The sequence below is a fragment of the Balaenoptera musculus genome, chromosome 20, assembly GCF_009873245.2.
Source record: "Balaenoptera musculus isolate JJ_BM4_2016_0621 chromosome 20, mBalMus1.pri.v3, whole genome shotgun sequence".
In the NCBI taxonomy this organism is placed as follows: Eukaryota; Metazoa; Chordata; class Mammalia; order Artiodactyla; family Balaenopteridae; genus Balaenoptera; species Balaenoptera musculus.
In genome coordinates, this window is record NC_045804.1 from 58,831,544 (window position 1) to 58,851,718 (window position 20,175).

The window sequence follows — 20,175 nt, forward strand, 5'->3', positions numbered from 1 at the left end:
CAACTGGGGACAGTCACATAACTGAGTTCTAGCCAGTGGCACGTGAGGGCAGGTGAGGTGCCCCGCCCAGGCACGGGGACCAAGCCCAGGCCGCAGGGGAAGGCACGGCCACATCACAACACGGGAGAAGCCACCCATCGGCCAGAAACTCTTGCTGCCCTCATGTGTGAAGAATGAACTTCTGGAAATGTTAGGGTTTGTCTGTTACTGCAACCAGCCTTACCCTAACGAGCTCAGGGATCCACTTACCCATTTCCTCATTTACCCTTCAGTAAATACTCATGAGGGGCTCTGGGCTCTGGGGACGCCCTCGTGGAGCTTAGGTGTCAACAACGCCATCCTCAGTAAGTGCTCAGGGCAGGGGACTGGGGCAGAAAGGCTTCCCTGAGATGGGGTCTCAAAGAGAGCCCAGAGAAGGGGGGGAGACCGCAGGGGTGGAGGTCCTTCGGCCTGAGGGAACACGGTCCACTCCTGGAAACCAGAGGTGGAAAGATGCAGCCGAAGTGGTCCGACTTCATCACCTCCCCGTTCTGAGCCTCCATTTTCTCATCTTTAAAAGGAAGGCGACACTAATAACACTGTCTCTCAGGGCATCTCTGGATCTCAGGGGAGAGAACGCCACTTGCGATGCTCCTGGATGCCCTTTCATCCTGACATCACCCAGAGTGGGAGCAAGGCCTCTGCCGGCCGCCTGTGCGGTGCAGGTGGGGGGACATCAGTTCAGGAGGTGAGCAGGGCTGGTCAGGGGCTCGGGCAGGGCAGGGAGGGCTGGCTGCTGCTCTTCAGGCTCCTGCACGCAGGCTAAACATCAAGGATTGTCTCCAGCCGGGAGAGCTATTAGGCAGCCTCGGAAGTGCTGCTGGCTCTCTGGGGAGGCGGCTCGGGGGGCTGGTGCTGAGCGGGAACTCTCTGCTGACAGGCAGATGCTGGCTGCTATTCAGTCTCCTCTGGACAGGGAACTGGGCAGCGGAGGATCTGGGGGGAGGTCTGGGAGGTCCCTGGGGGCTGATGTGTTGAGCACTTCCCTGATGCCCCATGCCAGCCTGGCTGCTGTCTCCTGAGATAAGAGGCAGGAAAAGACACAGCAGATCTGGGAGGCGTGCTGGGCACTGGGCAAGCAGGAGGTTGCTGGCCGGGGAGGTCCGACCAGGAGCTGGAGCCCCCAGTGACTTGCAGTGGGACCACGTCACTCCCGCCCTCATATACCTGCCTTGGCTCCCTAGCTGTCTGCTGCGAGCATCAAGGCTCCTCCAGACCCCAGCCCACCTCTGCGCCACAGCTGCTCCCACTGCCATGCTTCTGCAGCCACTGTTTCTTCCGCCAGGCGTGCCAGACTCACCTCCCATCCCCTTACATCTTTTCTATCATCTTTTTAAGAACCCCTTGGAGTTCTAAACCTGGCTGAGTGAGGTGGCCAAGCAACTTCCCCTCCAAGCCGTAGCTTACTCATTGAGAACATGTGGAAGCTATTTCTTACCTCACAGGATTGTTGGTGCAAATTAAACACGACAGCGTCTGTGAAAAGCATCTGATGGCAAACAGCACGAAGTAGTTATTTAAAAAGTAGCCCCCCCACCTCAAAAAACACCAACCAACTTGCAGCAGCACCTCCTCCGGGAAGCCTTCCCTGACCACACCCCCTGGTTTGGCTTAAGTGCCTTCTTGTTGGTCCCTCCCTCCCTGGGCAACCCCTGGCATGGCACCACACAGGACAGCAATGACTGTGACTTTCCTGGTGGGTGCCAGGCCCCACAGTCAGTGTCAGACAAAGAAGCTCAAAGAAGGGGTGAATGGCACAGGCCCAACCTCAGCCTCCTCCTCTGTCTGGCCCCTAGTAGGTGAGAGGACAGGCATCTCAGATGCCCCTGGACCCCAGGATTCTCAGCCTCCATGCTCGGGACCAGCCTGCCAGGCAGTCCTCTGTCGGCTGCCGTCCATCTCTGCTCGGAGCAGTCCTGACCTCGGCCCAGGCCCCCACTCTCCTCCCCAGGCAGCCACTGATGGCAGCTCCCAGGGATGGGGACGGGCCCGCTCCACTCCCTCATCCTCCGCCATGCTGCCGGTCAGCCGGTGGCCAAGTGCCAAGTGGCCAGCCTGAGCTCAGGGCTGGCTGGAGAAGGGGTGATAAAACATCCCAGATGGGGCTTCCCTGGTGGCGCAGTGGTTGAGAATCTGCCTGCCAATGCAGGGGACACGGGTTCGAGCCCTGGTCTGGGAAGATCCCACATGCCACGGAGCAACTGGGCCCGTGAGCCACAACTACTGAGCCTGCGCGTCTGGAGCCTGTGCTCCGCAACAAGAGAGGCCGCGACAGTGAGAGGCCCGCGCACTGCGATGAAGAGTGGCCCCCACTCGCCGCAACTAGAGAAAGCCCTCGCACAGAAACGAAGACCCAACACAGCCAAAAATAAATAATTAAAAAAAAAAAAAAAATCCCAGGTGGCCCCAGGAACTTAGGGAAGCAGTGGGTGGGGGTCCCCGAGCTGTCTCCATTTCTTCTAGAAAGCTCAGGGGTACTACGCATTTATCCTAAACGAGGCCACGCTGACACAAATCCAGCAGGGCCCTGCTCTGGGCCAGAAGGCTGTCAGCTCACAGCCCCGCCGGCTATCCCCCCGACCCAAAGCTCGGGGAGGCAGTTATGGATGTCTTTGATTAATAAGAAATGGGGGCAATGAATTAATCATTATGTAATAAATGCAGCTTGTTTGGCAGCCGTATCTTTCAAAAACACGGCTCCTGTGTGTGAGAAATAGCGGAGGGGGGTCCCTCAGTAAACACATATGGCACTCCAGGGGAGGCTACCATGTTTGCCCCAGGAGCCCCTGTACCTGGGGGTCGGCAGTGACAGCCTCGGGCATCTTCTGGCGGGGGGCGGGGGGGGGGGCGTGACGCGCGAGCACCTGGCCAGGAGTCCCTGGAGAGACAGAACAGGCGGTAGTGGGGCGGGGGGAGTAGGGCAGAGAACAGGGGCTCCGGGCTCAGCCCAGGTCCCCACCTCCCTGCCCAGTGCAGGGCGGGGCTCCCGGTCCTGGGGCTGCTGCCCGCCCTGCTCTGAAAGGAGAAGCAGGAACAGATGTTTCCTTGGATCGGAAAATAACGTCGGCTCCCAGATGGGCCATGGGCCGCGTCCTCTCCCTCCCCCGCTTTGTGCCAAGGTCTGTCTTTCTGGGGAGCAGCAGAGGGTGGCGGGCGGGGGCAGGGGCACCAGCGGGGCACCTGGCGCTCGGTCATCGCCCACTGCTGTCTGCCATGAGATGTGACAGGTGCTGGCAGGGGGCATCCCGCCCGGGATGGGGGCCGGGCAGTGGGGCCTGGGATGGAGGCCAGGCCTCCACGCCCCCGGCCACCCGTCCGCCCACAGCTGTGCTGGAGGTCGGCTCCCACCCACAGGGGACTGGAGCTTGGCCCGCTCAGGCCATCGTGGCTCCTGTCGCTCAGAACAGAGCAGGGCCCGAGGCCGCCCACCTGTCCTCCCAGGGGCTGCTCGCAGAGGGCCTGACCCGGCAGAACCGCGGGGACCCAGGGGCCACGGGTCCCAAACCGGCTCCGGGTCCAGGTGCCCTCCGTGCTTCCTCCCCTCTGCACTTCTGAAGTCTGCACGCGCCCGAGGAGACCCATGGGCCCTTCCTGAGCCCCACAATGCCCCGACCTGTCTCCCAGCAGGCCCTTCCTCGTGACACCTCCCCACCACCTACAGGCGGCGCCCTTCCGGCCCCAGCCAGTCTCCCCAGCAGGATGAGGGTTCCACACACAGTAGGTGCTCAATGAAGGGGTGTGTGTGCGACGGCCCCGGGGTCTCCCCCAGCCAAGCTGGTTCAGTGAGAAGGAGGGGCGGGTGTGGGCAGCACGTGGGACCCCACAGTGGGCGTGTCCAAATGCCCCCCTCTGCGCGGTCACTCACGTGGGTGAGCCACCTCTTAGGCCCCGTGTGCCCAGAACTGTGCAGGGGACACGGGTAACTGGTCCCACCGCCCGTTCCCACTCGCATCTCCCCTCCCCACCCCGAGCCCGCTGGCTGCCCTGCTGCCCAGCCGGGGCGCTCCCGAGCGGACGGGGCCCTGGCTGGCGTCAGCAGCACCTGAGGGCCGCCCCGGGAACTGCGGTTCAGGCAGGCCAAGCTCAGGGACGGTGTGCTGGGCTTTTCTGTGTCTCTGCCCAAGGGCCAGACCAGACGAGCCCCAGGCTGCTCCCAAGTCTGCCAGCCGAAGAGGAGCAGCCTGGCGCCCGGAGCGGGATGCGGGGCAGCCCCAGAGAGAATGCTGAGTGTGAGATGTGCCGCCCACCTGCCCTAGCACTTCCGGTGCCATAAACCAGGCTGCGGGTGCCTGGGCGCCAGCGGTGATGGACTGCAAGGGGTGGGGGGCAGCTGGGCCCCTGGACGCTGCTCGGGGGCCTTGTCGTCGGCGGGGGCCCTGGCACACAGAAGGGACACAAGAAATGTCTCGGCAATGGAACTGAGTACAGATTCCTTCCAAATCACAAAGGCTACCATTTATCAAGTGTTCTGCCTATATGACCTTGTTTAAAACCCAGACTGGGGGAATTCCCTGGCAGTCCCGTGGTTAGGACTCTGCACTTTCATTGCTGAGGGCCCGGGTTCAATCCCTGGTTGGGGAACTGAGATCCCACAAGCTGAGCAGCGAGGCCAAAAATAATAATAATAATAATAATAAATAATAAAACAGACTGGAATGAAGGAATTTGTTAACAGCAGAAAAGCCGTTCACGTGGTAGGCAGGGGACACTGGAGGGGCACGCGGGCCTGCAGAACAGTGCGTGCGGAAGGGTCCCATGGAGTATAACCCCAGAGGCATGAGAAACGCACAGAATTCCCGGTGACGGGAGGGTGGGCCCCCCCCCACCGTGACCCGGGGTCGGCGGGCGGGGGGTGGCAGCGGCTTGGGCCTGGAGCTGTGGGAACATGAACTTCTGAGTTCACACACTTCTGTTTTGTCTTTTTTTTTTTTTTAAACAATGAATGCATGTTATTATTTTTTTTAAGGATATGACTTTTGGCAAAGTTGCCAGTGAATCGGTGCCCGGGGTGGGGGGTTGTGGGCCTGGCAGGCCCTCCCGGGTAGGCGACTTCAGACTGGGGAGCACGTGTGCGCACAGGCATTAATTCACAAGGCAAAGACCTGACCCTCCGAGCTGCCTGCCAGCTACCCCAGGCCTTGGCAGTAAGCAGCCATTCATTCATTCATTCACTGATTCATTCAGATATTTATCACGTGTCTGCCGTTGAGTCTCCGGGCCTCTGTGGTAGGCCTGGTGCTGTGGCCTGGGGCCGGGCTGGGGTGCACAGGCCCCTGCCTGCCCCCTGCCGTGTGCCCCCTGCATCCCCGCCCCTTGGCCCCTGTACGGCGTCACCTGCGGCCACGGGAGCCCACCCCCCACCCCCAAGCCGGCAGGCGCCCAAGACGGAACTTCGGTCTCTGGGAGAGACACGGGCATGAGCTGGTTACTGCCTTTTCAGCAAACGTAATTCCTTTTTATTAGAAAATTAAAGGCTGGGGCCAGCTTGCCAAAAGCTAGAAGAGCTGAAACGTGCTTTCCTAAGATATGCAGCGTCTAATGAGACAGATTTGCTTGTCTGCCTCCTTTCCCACCATCACCTCCCCTGGGCCCACCCTCCCTCCAGTCCCACCCCTTCCACAGCTTGGCCGGGGCCCCGCAGGTCCAGCACCTGGGCGCGGGGGGGCTCGCCTCTGGCCCCTGGCACAGGGCAGGAGCCCCACTCCCCAGGTGTCAGCCTTTTGAGAATTATCTCGGGGATTCTCTTGCTTTCCTGAGATGCAAAGGCGCCCGTGGCCTCTGCTAAGCTGAGGGTGTCTGGAGGGAAAGGCAGGAACAATAAAGGACTGGGCTCCTGAGAAAGGAGCTCGTCCATCTGGAGACCCGGGAGTGGCAGCTCCAGACAGAAGGAAGCCAGGGCAGAGGCGAGGAGAGGAGAGGACCGACCGTCCCTCGCTGCCACACAAAAAGCCACCCAGGGAGTTCTCTCTTACTGAAAAGTCCTTGATTCTTCCCTTTCTGCCGCAGAACTCTTATTAATGGGGCAATGGAGGGGCCCGGGGGATGGTCCTCCCGCACAGGAAGGTGGCCGCGCCGCCCCATGAGTCTTTAGAGCTGGGAAGTAGGGAACTCCAGGATCGGGTTTTCTTCCACTAATCTCCCTTCCTCTTTCCTTTTCTTTTTTCTCTGCCGGTCAGAGGTTACCTCCCTGGTTTACAGGGAACCTCAGAGCGGGGTGGAGGAAGCTGGGAGTGACGTGTGTGTGAGCGCGTGTGCGTGCGCATGTGAGAGCTCGCGCACGCGCGTGTGCGCCTGTGTGCGTGTGTGTGTGTGTGTGAGCGCGCGTGTGTGCGCAGGCGTGTGTGCTGAATGCAAAAATGGAGACCACGCTCTCGGGGTGCCAACGGGGGTGGGAGTAGGGGGCGGGGTGTCTGTCTCAGGTATGTCTGCCCCCGGCCCCCTCCCCACCCCTCCCCACCCCTCCCCACACGTCCCCACCCCTCCCCACTCGTCCCCACCCCTCCCCACTCATCCCCACCCCTCCCCACTCTGTTCCTTGTTCAAGGGCAAATCCATCCCCTCACTCCCTCCTTGAGTAACAAAAGGCAGATGGAGACCCCTTCCACCTGCTCTGACTGAAGCCTCTGCTGTGGCATGTCTAGCAGAACCGCTTTGTTCTGGGGAAAACCAAGACGGGGGTTTGTCCCAGGGCCCGCCAGGGTAGGGGTCAGAAAGGAACTCGAAAAGCAGCAGCAGTGTCCCACAGGTCTGCGCCGCCTGGACCTCTTGCCTGAGACGCGTGGTCCAGGGAAGCACTGCCAAAAGGGCTCTGGTCAGCAGAGTCCGGTCGAATCCCAGCCTAGTGACCACATGGCCCCGTGGCCTGGGGCAAATTCTTTCGCTCTCTGCGCCTGGCTTGCTGGCCTTTCATGACAACCATAGGAAGCCCCTGGCACAATGTCAGGTCTCTCCCCCAACCTGGCCAGCTCTTGGGCTGATGGGAGGAGCCACATTCCCATGGAGGGGGAGGGAGTGTGGAAAGAAACAGGAGGGACAGTGACACCAGTTCCCCAGGGGTGGCTGTGCAGGGTCCAGAGCAGAGCCTCTGGGAGGTTTCAGAGGAAGAGGGCATGTCCCTGACCCTGGTACCCAGGGTTTCTCTGGGTGGAAGAGGAGCTGGGATCCCTGGCCAGGGTTCTCCCAAAAGGAGGCCATGGCAGCAGCTAGGGGCAGGCAGGGGCCCTGGCCCAGGTGCCAAAGATCTGCATTCCGTGTGTGCACCACTCCCCGCAATGTGGAGGTCCCAAGGCTCTAGGAGGGCACCAAACCTGAGCCTGCAGCATGGGGCCTGGCCCGCGTAGATGAGCGACCCCCATGTGCTCTGGAGCACTGATGCCTGGCCCCCGGGCCACGTGCTTAGAAGGGGATTCAGCCTGGCCTGCGAATCCCTGCGGGGGGGTGGGGGTGAGGGGGGGAGGCTGCAGCGTCAGGAGGCTCCCTTCCCCCTCGGTGGGGAGGTGAGTCAGCCCCGCCAGCTCGGGGGAGGCGCTGCCCTGTCTGGGCCCAAGGTGAGGAGGTCAGCTCAGCAGCAGACGGGCTGGCTGGGCTGGCGCCTGGGACCCACCCCACACGCAGCCTCTGGGGCTCCAGGCCCCCCACCCAAGGGAGGATGGGGCCCAGCTCAGGGCAGGTGGTGGCTTAAGCCTCAAAATCCCCAAGCAAGGGGAGGCCGGTGGGGGGTGGCTGGAGGTCAGGGGAGGGGGCAGGCGTAGGACGGTCTGGGGCTGAGACAGGGCAAGCGCACCCGCCCAGCTCTGCAGGTGGAGGGGCCACAGGCCCCGCCCCCTGCTGCCTGATTCTGTCTGCACCCGCATCCCCGCCCCGAAAACACCCCCTTCTTCGCTCCCCCGGCGCCCAGGGCTGGCCTGTCCCTTCCCGTCCATCTCTGGCCCCTCACCCTTGGAGGGCAGCCATAGCCCACCCACCTGCCACCAAAGGTGGGCTGTGCGCTCCTAGAGCCAGGGCTCCAGTGAGCCTTGCCGAGTGCAGTTCTCACCCTAATGGTTTTCCAGGGTGCGTGGAGGGCACAGCACCCTCCACCCTCGCCCTGGACGGCCCCGCTGTCCCTTGTCATAGCCTGCGCCCCGGGTGCAGGGCCCCCCACACAGGCGTTTCTGGGTGCCAGGAAAACACCCCTAGCACCAACCCGGCACGCTAACAGCCCCACCTGAGAACACCCACAAACCCCACTTCCCAGATGGGGAAGACTGAGACCCCCAGGGCCCGCCTGCATCCCCGGACCTCAGAGCCACTCCCGCCCCCAGCCTGAGGAGGCCGGCTGGAGCCCACCCTTCTCCCCATTTCCTGCTGCCCCTGGGGTCCTCTGTCCCCTCCAGCAGACAGGTCCCCAGGCCCCAAGGGGCGGCAGGGACCACCCAGGCAGAGAGAGGGGGAGAGTGAGCGAGTGTGTGTGTGTGTGCGGTGACCCAGCCCACCGGACGCTCCGCCCAGCTGACCGCAGCTGGGAAAACAGGCTGCTCAGCCCCCGCTGCCCACCCCGCCCCCCTGCCCAGCCCAGCCCAGCCCAGCCCACCCGGCCAGCGCCTCACCGGGCCCTGAACCAGGAACTGGGCCCACGGCCACGGTCGCCTCAGCCTGAGCCACAGCCCCCGGCCGCCCACCCTCCCCCCGCCCCCCTGGTACCCTGGCTGAGGAGCCCCCAACACAGGCTGCCCCGGATCCACACCCGCTTCAGGCCAGCCCCCCACCAGCTCTCGACCTTTCCCCAAACCGTGAGGGGTGAACGGTCCATCTCTTAACTGCAGTGTCCCCACAACTGCCTGAACCGCAGCCCTCCAGCCCATGCCCACCGCCAGCATCCGGGGCGTGGGGTGCCCCCTTAGCTCCCTCCTTCTGGGGTGGGGGGCTCCCTGCCCTCTCCCACCCCGCCAGGTGCGGGGTCTCTGCCGGCCCCGCGCTCCCAGGGCAGGATCACTGAGGCTGAAATTTCAATTAAGGACGAGAAATAATTACTCCGGGGCTCCCGGGGAGCTCAAATGGTGACAGTCCTCAAAATCTGCTTCCCTGGAGTGGGGGGAGGTGGCCCGGGACCCCGAGGTCAGCCTGGGCCCGAGCAGGGACCTGGCCTTCCCACACTTTGGGCCTTGAACCCTGCAACCCTTCTGCTGAACCGAGACCAACCTCAGGGCTGCGCAAAAGTAGGGGGTGCTGGGGGGCTTGAGAAAGGGTGGGAGCTCCTGGCAGAGGGGCTGGGGAGCAAGCCTCAGACGGCTCCCGGGAAGCTGCCCCAAGGGAATTAACCATTCAGCCTCTGCCTGTTCCTGCAGTGAGCCCAGAGGCTGCCCAGAGGCTGGGGCGAGGGTCCCACAGGCTGGGGCTGGGGACCCCGAGGGCAGGACCAGAAGGCTCTGGCCCCCGTCGGGGAGGGGTGGGCCTAGGCAGGAACCTCCTCTCTAGGCCTTGGGCCCACCCCACAACGCAAGGGTCTCAGGTGGGGTTGTTCCTGGGCCCCAAGGCCATCCGCCACCTACTCCTCAAGAAGCATTCACAACCAGCCTTCTTAACTACGCCACCCTCATCTCCAGAAAACTCCCTCTCCAGACACGTCCCTGCTCTGAGAATGACCCATTTCCTCTCCAGAAATCCTCTGTTTAATCCAGAATGTTCCATCTCCAGAAATGTTCCATCTTATTTCCAGAAATATCCTTTCTCGTCTTCAAATATAACCCATCTCCAGAAATGCCAGTGCTCTCTAAAAAGGCTCCATTTCCAGAAATATCACACCCCATCTCCAGAGATGTTTCATTTCAGCTTCCAAAATACCTCAGATCCAGAAGTGCCCTATTTTATGTCCAGAAATACTCCAGCATCATCTTCAAAAACATTCCACATTTCCAGAAGTACCACAGTTTGTCTCTAGAAATAGTCCATTTCCAGAGATGTTTCACCTCTAACAATGTTTGGAATCCAGAAAGGCCTCATCTTCACCCCAGAAAATGCCCTCTATTTCCAAAAATGCCCCCATTTCACCTTCCACCTTCAGGCCCCTCCTCCAGAAAAACTTTGCATCGTCTCTAGAAACGTCCTCATCCTGTCTCCAGAGACGCCACGTCTCATTTCTAAAAACACTCCATCGCTGGAAATATTCCGTCTGCGTCTGGAGACGCTCACGGCGTGTCCACAAGCGTCTCCCCCTCTGGCCCAGATGCCGCAGAAACTCAGGAGCCTACTTCCTTCAGGATCTCCCGGGATCTCTCGGCCACCTGCAGGGCCTGCTCACATCCCAGGAGCAAGGATAAAGTAAGAGGTGGGCTGGCAGGTGTCGAGGTCCCTGGAAGCGGGGAGCACGGACCCTCCCGGGTCTGACCCGGGGGGCAGGGGCAGTGAGGGGCCCGGGTGGGAAGGTCTGGCCCAGGAAGGGTGGGCGGGGCCTTGGCACCCCCCGCCCCACCGCAAACGCGTCCGCTGGCCCAGGCGCCCGCACTCACAGCACCCCCTCCCACCCCTCAGAACCACACACACACACGCAGCATCATGTCCATCTCGGCACCGCGGCCCCACCCGGGCAAGCGCACAGAACACACGTCCCCACCCGCCTCTCTGGGCAGGTCTGGGGACCCCGAGGGGCAGAAGGCCGCTGCCAGGGCCCTCCAACCAGACAGGGCGGCCTCAGTAACTGCTGGGTGTCACCGGGGGAAATTCACGGCCCGGGACTCTGGGCTCAGAAGGGACCACAAGAGAGATGAGGGTGCGCGTTCTTGACCTGCTCGCATACCTACTAGGATGGGGCTTCGGAGCAGCCCCGCTGCTTCTGGGCCACTTTAAAGGACAGAAAGTTCCTCTCTGGGTGGAACTGAAACTCCACAAAGTCACCTCTGCCCACATGGCCCGGCGGCACCGCTGTCTGGAGTTGCGAAGCCTGTGTCCCACCGAGACTTCACAAGGAGATGCCCCCCTCCCTGTCCCCCGACAGCGGGGAGAGGTAAGGGGTCAGCTGTTGTGCAGGAAGGGGCCTGGAGACACCTGGGTGGAGGGCGGGCGTGCCAGCACGTGCACGCGTGTGTCCTCACGTGCAGACACACAGGCAGGCACGCAGTACACCTCCAGGCCCTGGACCTGCAGCCGGGAAGGGAGGAGGTGGCCCGTCCGCACCAGGTCTGTCCCTCAGACCTCGGGGCGGCCGTTCTTAGAGCCTCCAGGTGGGCAGGAGGGGAAGGGGGCCCGATCCACGGTCTCCGCTCCTGGTGGCATCGGTTAGCTCTGGTCTGCTCCCACGGGAGGATAATTACCATTTATTAGGCCTCCCGATTTAGACTCAGCCTCAATTAACTGGAACCTCCCGAGCCCCCTTTTCTGATCCTTTGGGGCCAAGGGCAGACACGACACACCTTCAAGGTGCCCTTCAATTTCCCTCAGCGTGGGCGCCTTTGTCTGCCACCCCACTGGCCAGCTCCTGCCCAGAAAGGGGGCTTCCACATCTGTCCCCCTCAATCCCTGCCGTCCTGGAGAGTCACCCTCTCTCCATGGAGACCTCCCCCTCTGGGAACTCACGTCCCCACTCAAAGAACATGAGAGAGAAAAACCAAATAGTCAATCCCGAATCTGAATGGACCGTGGTCTGGGGGGCCAGGATGGAGAGCAGGGGGCGAGGCCTCGCGTGGGACGGCGGGTGGGGGGTCCCCCAGGCTCCCAGCTCCGGGGCCGCAGACTTTCTGGAGGCGTCTGCATTGGTATTCTCCGTCCCTCACAGCCCAAATTACACCAACTCTCCCGGGACCCTTTCATTGCACGCTGTCGCTTCAGCAAAAGGTTATGTGCGAGAACATCAAAATCCTCCCCACATATTAACTGAAAGCGTTTTTTTAAATGCACAGGAAAAAGCGGCCGATTTTACAGTATCTGAGATGAGAACGGGTGTTGGACTGGGTGGCACCCGGCAGTCCCTCACCTCTGCACCCTCTTCCCTCGATCAGAGAGGCCGGGAGGGTGGATGTGAGGCTGGACCGAGCAGTCACGGTCACGGTCACACGTGGAACCAGCAGAGCCCGGCTGGGGGCAGCATCCAGGTGCTGCCCAAGCAGGAGTGAGGGCAGGAGAGCTCGGCAATGCTCCCCAGGCACCCCGGGCCCCTTCCCACCTCTTCTCTTCCCCACGCAGCCCCCTCCTTCCTTTTATTTTATTTACTTTTGGCTGGAGAATTTCTGGGAACACCTTCAAGACCCAGTTTGAATCGGTTCCTCAGTTGTGACATTTTACAGATGAGCGTCAAAGATGTAATCTGCCCAAGATCAGCAGAAGCTGGGGCGCCGGGATGGGAACTCAGGCGTAAGCTGGGGGGTGGGGGTGGGACTGGACTGAACAGGGACTGCAAGGGCCCAGGCGGTGGGCAGCCCCATCCCAGCTCTGCCTGCGGTGCTAGGACCTGCCAGTTGTAAGAGAAGCAAAAAGTGGGAATTTTATGTGAAATCTGGTATTATTTTTTAAACCCTGTGCGGGACACACAGCGCCCATCCGAAGGCATCATCAGTGGACAACCTCTGGTCTGAGGTCTGCAGCCCAGTCTCTGGCCCCTCCTGGGAGGGTGGTCTGCTCAGACAAGGGAGCCAAGGGCAGACACGACAGAAACTTCTCCCCCGAGTGAAGTGGGGGAGTGGGAGAGAGCAGGACTGCAGAAAGTGTTTTAAGTCTCTAGGAGATGGCTCGGGTGCTCTTCTGTCAGATGGAGGTGACGGCCGAAGCCCCCAATGCGAGAGGCTCGGAGGGACCTGTGGGATGGGGCGGGGAAGGAGGAGAAAGTCCCAAAGGTCAGCTCCCTTCACCGTCAGGGTCTGTCCTATTGGCCATCCCCACTGCTCAGGCTACAAGAAACCCCAAGATAACCAGAGCCCTGGGCAGGTGCGGAGACACCTGGGAGGGGCCACCCCGGCCTCGTGTCACAGCAGGTGATGCCCCGCGTGGCCGACCTCCCCCAGTCACCGCAATGCGAGCCACGACGCCAGCTCCCCTTGCCCCCTCCCCAGACAGAGGGGTGGTGTGGGAAGGCCTGCCCTGCCTGGGACACCGCCCGCCCTGGGTCACCCCAGCCGAGCGTCTTACTGTCCCCGAGGACCTTGACCCACAGGTGCCTGACTCCTCCAAGCCTCAGTTTTTCCATCTGTAAAATGGGGACAACAGGAGACTTTCCTTCACAGGGAGTTTGAAGACAGGAAATAAGTGCTCGGGGGCCCAGCAGCAGGAGGTCTTGCAGAGAGGTTGCTCTGAACAGTAGGACTCCAGGTACCAGTCCTCTGCCCCCTGCCATCCCCACCGCCCCTCCTCCTGCCCTCCCTGGGTGTCCTTCCTCTCCATGCTGAGCTTTCTTTTGGGGAATTACAATCTGCTGGGCTTTCATTACTGGTCCCCGAGGCCCGCCCTCGCCCTCCCCAGCCAAGATGTCATAATCCCTCTGGCTGGGGGCTGGGCTCAGCTGCAGGCCCCGCAGGCCCCTGCCTCGCCCTGGAGTGGCGCCCCAGGTCTGAGTTCTGTCCACTCCACGTGCCACCGGTTACAATCAGAGGAGGCGGGCGTTCTCAGGGAGCAAACTCAGGCCCTGCAGGGTCACGCTGCCCCACCGGGTCCTCTGCTGGTCCTGCCACTTGTCCCTCGTCAGCCCCAGTGCTCCCACCTCCAAGCCTTTGCTCCAGCCACACTCCCCGCCCGGAGCACCCTTCCTTTCCCGCTGCCTTCACAGCAGTCAAGGCCCAGACTCCATTCAGCCTCCAGCCCTGCCTCTGCCTCTCCTGCTCCCACCGTCTGACCTCCAGAGCCCTGCAGGTTCTCTCCCGCCTCCAGGCTTGCTGTCTAAGGTGTGCCCATGCCCTTCTTCCCCTGGGAGGCCCACCCTGACTCCCCTGGGACAGGGACAGGGTGCTGTCAGCAAACGTCTGAAGGAGCTGAGCGTGACCTATGACCCCGGTGCCCATCAGATGCCCGCCCCGCCCGGCTGTGCACACAGGGGGACGGGGCAGGCTGGCGCTCGGGTGGGTCCCGGCAGCCCCGGGCGTGCCCTCTGCTCCCACAGCCTCACCTCCAAGACGGCGAACAGGGCCGGGGACGGTGCGGACGCGCATGAGGCTGGCAGACTGAGGTTCAAGGCTGGACACAGAGGGTGGCTACAGTGACCCCTGAGGAACAGCCATTTAGCCAGGAGGCTGCAAACTGCGGCCTGGGGTCTCGGTCTGGCCACAGGTGAGTTGCCGGATTAGGTGACAACATACCCTAACCAGAAGATGTCACGTAAACACCTGAGTACCAGTTCCTAAGAAGGTGGGTAACGGCACCTGGGCCGCATCCCCAAATGCCACCCGGCAGAGCTGAGCTGCTGCCCCCCATGAGGACCAAGCGGCCCCCCTACCCTCGGTAGATTTGCCTGCTGGCCCTGCGGGGCCTGCAGGTTGGAGGCCCCTGCGCTGTGCAGACAAGAGCTCATGCCGGGTCACTCCTCCTGAGCCACATGCCTTTGTGTAAGCAGGACACTGTGGGAGGAGAGAGGACGCATCTCCGGCCCTGGGAAAGGCAAGAAGGCCGATACCGCGTGGGTCAAGGTGGTCCTGGAAGGTGGCACCCTGCAGGCCCGGGCGGGCAGGGTCTCTGCCTGCTTCAGCGCGAAGGGCTTTCTGTGGGAGAAGCCAACATCTGCCCCTCTCTCTCCCAGCGCTGCCCTTGGGAATGGATAGAGGACCTTTCTGGTCCCATCGACGCCTCTAGCTCCTCATGACACCATTTCTAGCCCCAGAACCCTCCCCTGGGTCAAGCTCCCCCTAAGAATGTGGGACCTGGTCCAGCAGGAACATCCCCTGCCTTTTTCCAGACACTCCACCTTTGATAATGGAGTTTCAGGTGGGCCCAGTGAACTTCTTAGTCCCCTGGAGGCTCCTACCGAGACGACAGCCACCTCAACCCCAGACTGTCCCCCAGAAGCACTGAAGGAGTAACAGCGCATGTCCGTCCCAGAAGCCAGCAAACCCAGGGCCCCCGCCGCGGCAACGCACAGGTGCCCTCGCTGGACAGACGCGCAGGCAAACGCTTAACGAGCCTCTCTGTGCGTCCGGATGCAACCCGGCGCTTGAACAAACTTGACCTGGTTTTCCTTACCTTCCCGACAGTCCAGTCAGGAAAAAGCTATGCTCCCCACAGCACAAAGGGGAAACTGAGGCTGGAGGAAGCATGAGAGGCCCACGCTCGTGGCCGGTGCCGAGCGCGCGCAGCGCAAGGGGCAGGGCCTCGGGCCACCTTCTGGACAGTCGGGTCCCCGCAAATGGGAGGTGACTCGGTTCGCCCGAGCACCTCCCAGCTACAGACCACGACAACACCTGATTCTGGGAGGCAGGCTGGGGGTCTCCTGGCTTCTTGTTATTATGGCTACTTGTTCCATGACTGCAGGGCTTACGGGGCTGACTGGGGGCCAGACAACCAGGCCAGGCAGAGCGTGACCTGGCCCAGACTTCTCCAGAAAGGTCTTGGTGGCAATGGACCCAGGAGCGTGGGTACTCCGTGGCCAGCGGGTCCCACGGGGGAGGGAGGGGAGCAGGCCCTACCCAGGCTGGTGAAGACAGCACGATTCAGCCCGGAGCTGCTCCCCACATGAATGGACACCACAGCCCTACACCCCATGCAGCTCGGACCTCAGAACCGAACAACCTCAGGAGTGCTGTGGGGATGACAAGGCTTGCCCTTGGGCACTCCAGCTTCCCAGGGGTCCTGCAGAGGGAGAAGCCCTCATCGTGGGAGTCTGGGGGCAGGTGGGAGCTAGAAAGGGGGTCTGGGCCTCGGGATCAGAGGACTGGGTCCCCAGCCTCTGACTCCGTGACCTCAAGCATGCCGATTCTCTATAAAACTGGAACCACAAACGCTGACTCGCAGGATCTGTGCGAACAGGCCCAGCGCCCGGCACGTGAGTGGGTATCTATGGGGGCTGGCGGCTGCCAGCCCGACACCCAGGCACACACCCAAGCACGAAGGCACAGCACAGAAATGCCCAAATGCCCACGCTCAAGGGAGGGCGGCTCTCAACCTCCACCTCCTGGATGGAGCTGTTTGGACCTCAGAGAACACACCTGGGAGTGGGGTGTCTTCAAAACTCAAAGGAGAAGCTCAAATCTACCGTGGGCACATACCCCCAACACCTCACCACCTGCCCCAGGTCCGCTCCACTCTGGGGGCCGGGTCTTGAGCTGGCCCTGCCCTGCAGTGGAACCCCGCCCCATCCTGCATCTCTGGCCTCAGCCCCATCCTCTCCCTGGCTGGGGGATGTGAGCAGGAATGGCTCAATCAGGATATAATCGTTTTTAATTAACGTGCAGATCATTTCACAGGCTGATCTCCTTGGAGACCAGAGGGAAGACGGTCTTTTAAGATTTTCTTTTGCCTCCCCCCACCTACCCCTCCCAGTCGAAGGCCGTCCCCCTTCACCCCCCCAGCCGCAACCTTGAAAGCAGCACAAAAGCCTGGTGCCTGGATCCCTCCTGGGGCCACTAGGAGGAAAGTGTGTGCTCACACACAGATAAACACGCACGTGCCCAAGCTCCAGGGCATGCTCTCCCCCTGGAAATGCACGAATGGGATCAGGGGCCCACAGACACAGTACACATGGGGACACACACAGATTCACACACACGCACAGGTATGCACGCACGCACACATGCCCAAGAGTGTACAAACGGCCCGAGGCACACAGACATGGGCACACACACCCAGGCTGGCAGACACGCCGACCCCCGAGAATACACAAACAGGATCAGACACACAGACATATGCACATGCAGGCACACGGGAAGGCGTCCAAGCCCAGAGACACCACAGAAAGGCCCAAATACCCACACTCATGGGAGGGCTGCGCAGAGGGGGGACAGAAGGCCCCTGTCCTGCAGTGGGGAGTCCGAGCCACAATCGCCTCGCCCCCGCATGCACCCCGGCCCTGACCTCTGACCTGAGGGTGCCCTGCCACCGGCCCCACAGGGACCCACGAACAGAGAAGCCACCACCCAGGTCTTGCCTCCCTGCCGCCCACCTGGTCTGGATCCTCCCAATCCCCAGAGCCCCCTGAACAGCTGTTCCACCCTGCCCTGAGCGAGCCCACCCCAAGGTCCAGCCTTTCCGGGCCATGCAGCTGTGGCCAGCCCCGCCCCCGCCCGCACTGGGAGCCATGCCCCCAGCCGCTCCTCTGGGTGCCCAGTGAGGCTGGGGGCCGGGGGCTTCCTCTCTCCTTTTTTCACTTTAAACAGGTCCTTTCCTTCCCCATTTTCTGCCTCTACCCCCTTTCTAATCCCTTTCTTTTTCTCCGTGCGCCTTTGCTCCCATCCTTCCTTCCCTCTCTCCTCCTTCCCCTCCCTCTTTCCCTTTCCTCCCCAGGGGCCTCCTGGGGTCAAGCTGAGCCAGAGGGAGTGGGTGAGATGTCGCTGGTCCTTCCCCACTGCCCCGCAGTGGCTGTCTGTGCCAATACCCACTCCCAGCCACTGAAAAGACCCAGAGCTAGGTCTCCAGACAGGTAAACGGAGGCCTGGGGGAAGGGGCATGACCACTGGGGTCCTCTGACATCTGCAGTCCCACCGTCTCTCTGCACCTGCTTTGGATCCTCAGCTTTTCCTCCTGGAAAATGGGATGGCAAGGAGGAAGGGGGAGCCGTGTGGAGGGGCAATAGGGAATCCACGGCTGGCCAATGGCAGGCTGGTACCTTGGGTGGCCCCAGGTGCCGTGGACATCGTGGCCACAGCCAGTGTGCATGACACACACGGCTGAGGAGGCTGTCTGGTGCTCCAGCTGCCAACACGATAGGCCAGCCAGGTGCTTCTCCTCTCTTGTGGCCTCCGTGCCCCCATCTGTGAAATGGCCAAGGTCAGCCTAAAAGACCCCTAGGGACTCTTCCCAGATGCGGAAACCAAAAGGCAGATCAGTAGCCCATTCTTGGCTGCTACAAGGCCCAGCGGCTGCTGTGTGACCTTGGAATTCACTTCCCTCTCTGGGCTCACGTTTCCTCCTCCGTCAAAGGAAGGAGGTCAGACAGGTGATTCATTGCCAAGGCTCTTTCGGCTCTGAGAGAAGGTTCTAGATAGTGGGGAGGAAGGAGAAGAGTGCTCCACTTATCAGGAAAAAAACGAGGAGCCCATTTCTCCCGCTGCAGGTGCGAGCAGCGTCATTTTGAGGAAATCATTCTAAACGTCAAAAAAAGCTCTCCACACAAATAAATCCACTACCTCATTCATCAGGGGCATCCAGAACGTGGAACAAAAGGGGAATATTAAGTAAACGGTGGTGCATCCACCCAATTGGAAAAGCCTGAAGACATTAACTGCGGTGTTTATGAAGAGTTGGTTACAAAACAGGAAAAGGCTCCCGTTAGCGCCAACGAAGAGAGCAGGATATACGTCTGAACATAGAGAATGCCGACAAGTCTCTAAAAAACAAACCAACCACCAAGTCAAGAAGACTGTGGAGAAAGACAACAAGATATTAACACTGTCACAGCCCACCGAGGCTGTCTGTAACCTGTTTTATTTTTCTCTATTTTTCACATTTTTCTATTAACCATATTTTAAAATATATACATTGAAAACATCATTTAAACAAAAAACAAGGACCGAATGCCTCCAATTCAGAAACTTTCCCCTACCATTCATCTATTCATTCATTCATTACAGATGCATTCACCCCTGTGTCCATCAGCCAAAGCCCACTGCTCATCATGGCCAGGCTGGGCTCTCACTTACAGGAAAGGGAAACCAGTGGGGGAGGGAAGATGCGCCCCCCCCACCCCCCAGGATCTACACCAGGGGCCTGTGCTGTATCTGGCCCTCGGGTGAGCAGAAATCCATCCTGCCAGGTCCTGCCTTCCTGCAGCCTCGGCAGGCCTGCCCTCAGCTGCCAGGGCCTCACAGTCTAGCCTATGGGTCAGAAACCCACGCTTAACGGCGGGGAATGGGGACTGGGGGAACGCGTCCACCCCACGTCCACGGCAATAGCCCCAAGGCAGTACGCATAACCCCTTTTCCCTTGAGGCCACACAGCTGCTATCTGGCTGCGGGCACCTTCTCTGGGCTCAGATTCCCACCTCCCCAGGGTCCCACCACCCCACCAGGTGGGAGCACAGCACATCAAAGGTCCACACTGCAGCCTGCGGGGTTGGGGCTGACAGGTTTCCCGGGAGGGTTAACTCTTCCCACGCCTGGACGGAGCCACAGAACAGCTGCCCCCCTCCCGCAGGAACCCCTCCTTAAGTAGAAGGATTTCCTTCACCTGACCGGGTTGCTGGGCCCAACCCTCGGGAGAAAAAGGGGAGAGCCCCCCTTAGCGCCCTGCGCCGCTGCCTGGAACCCAACGAAGGCAGATTTCCACGGACTCTCCTTCACCCCCGCTCCCATTCCAACTAGCCCCGACCCCTTTCACCCCTCCCCTCCCACCCCAAGGAGCAAAGGAATCCGAGCGCTTAGCTGACCCTGCAGCCGCCACTTTGAGCCGAGCCCCCCTTCAGGACTGCGGTCCCCAGAAATTCTCCGGGCCAGCGCTCCCTTCGCAGGGCCCAGGCGGGAAAGGAGAAGTTCCCACCCCTCTTCTCCCCTCCCCCAGCCCCTAGGGGAGGGGCGAGGGTCCGGATCTCCGGGTCAAGGAGCACCGTCTGCTGTGGATCGCAGGAGACACACACTCTGTCACACACACACACATCACCCTCGGGATCTGAAGCCCGCATTGTACAGGAGGGGAGGAGGCTGGGGGGGGGGCCTCGACGTGCCTGGAGTCACCAGCCAATCACCAAGCCCGAGAGAGGCTGGAACCCACGACCCGGGCCCCGAACCCAAGCCTCGGGCCTCCACTGCGCACCCCACCCCGCCCGACCCATCCTACGTCAACATCTCTAACCCAAACAAGCCCCTCCCCCTAAGGAGTCCCCCTCCCCCTTTCCCCGGCCGGGGTCAGCAGCCCCCGGGAGAGACCGAGCTTCGACCCCCCCCCCCCCGCCTCCCCCCGCAACCGCACAGGCGCGAGGTTTCATTGTCAACCTGGCCGCTGGGGCGCGCGCGAGGCGGCGGTGCAGGGCAGGGGAGCTATCGCGGCCAGTGGGGAGGGGTCTCCAGGGGAAGTGTTTAGAGCAGCTCCTCTCTCTCT

The 20,175-nt window shown here is 61.4% G+C and overlaps 1 protein-coding gene across 5 annotated transcripts in view; it reads right to left on the reverse strand.

The window, feature by feature from the left end:
* Nucleotides 1–20,175, reverse strand: part of RAI1 (retinoic acid induced 1) — a 107,572-nt gene that overhangs the window by 51,279 nt on the left and 36,118 nt on the right. The gene's annotated exons all lie outside the window — the stretch shown is intronic.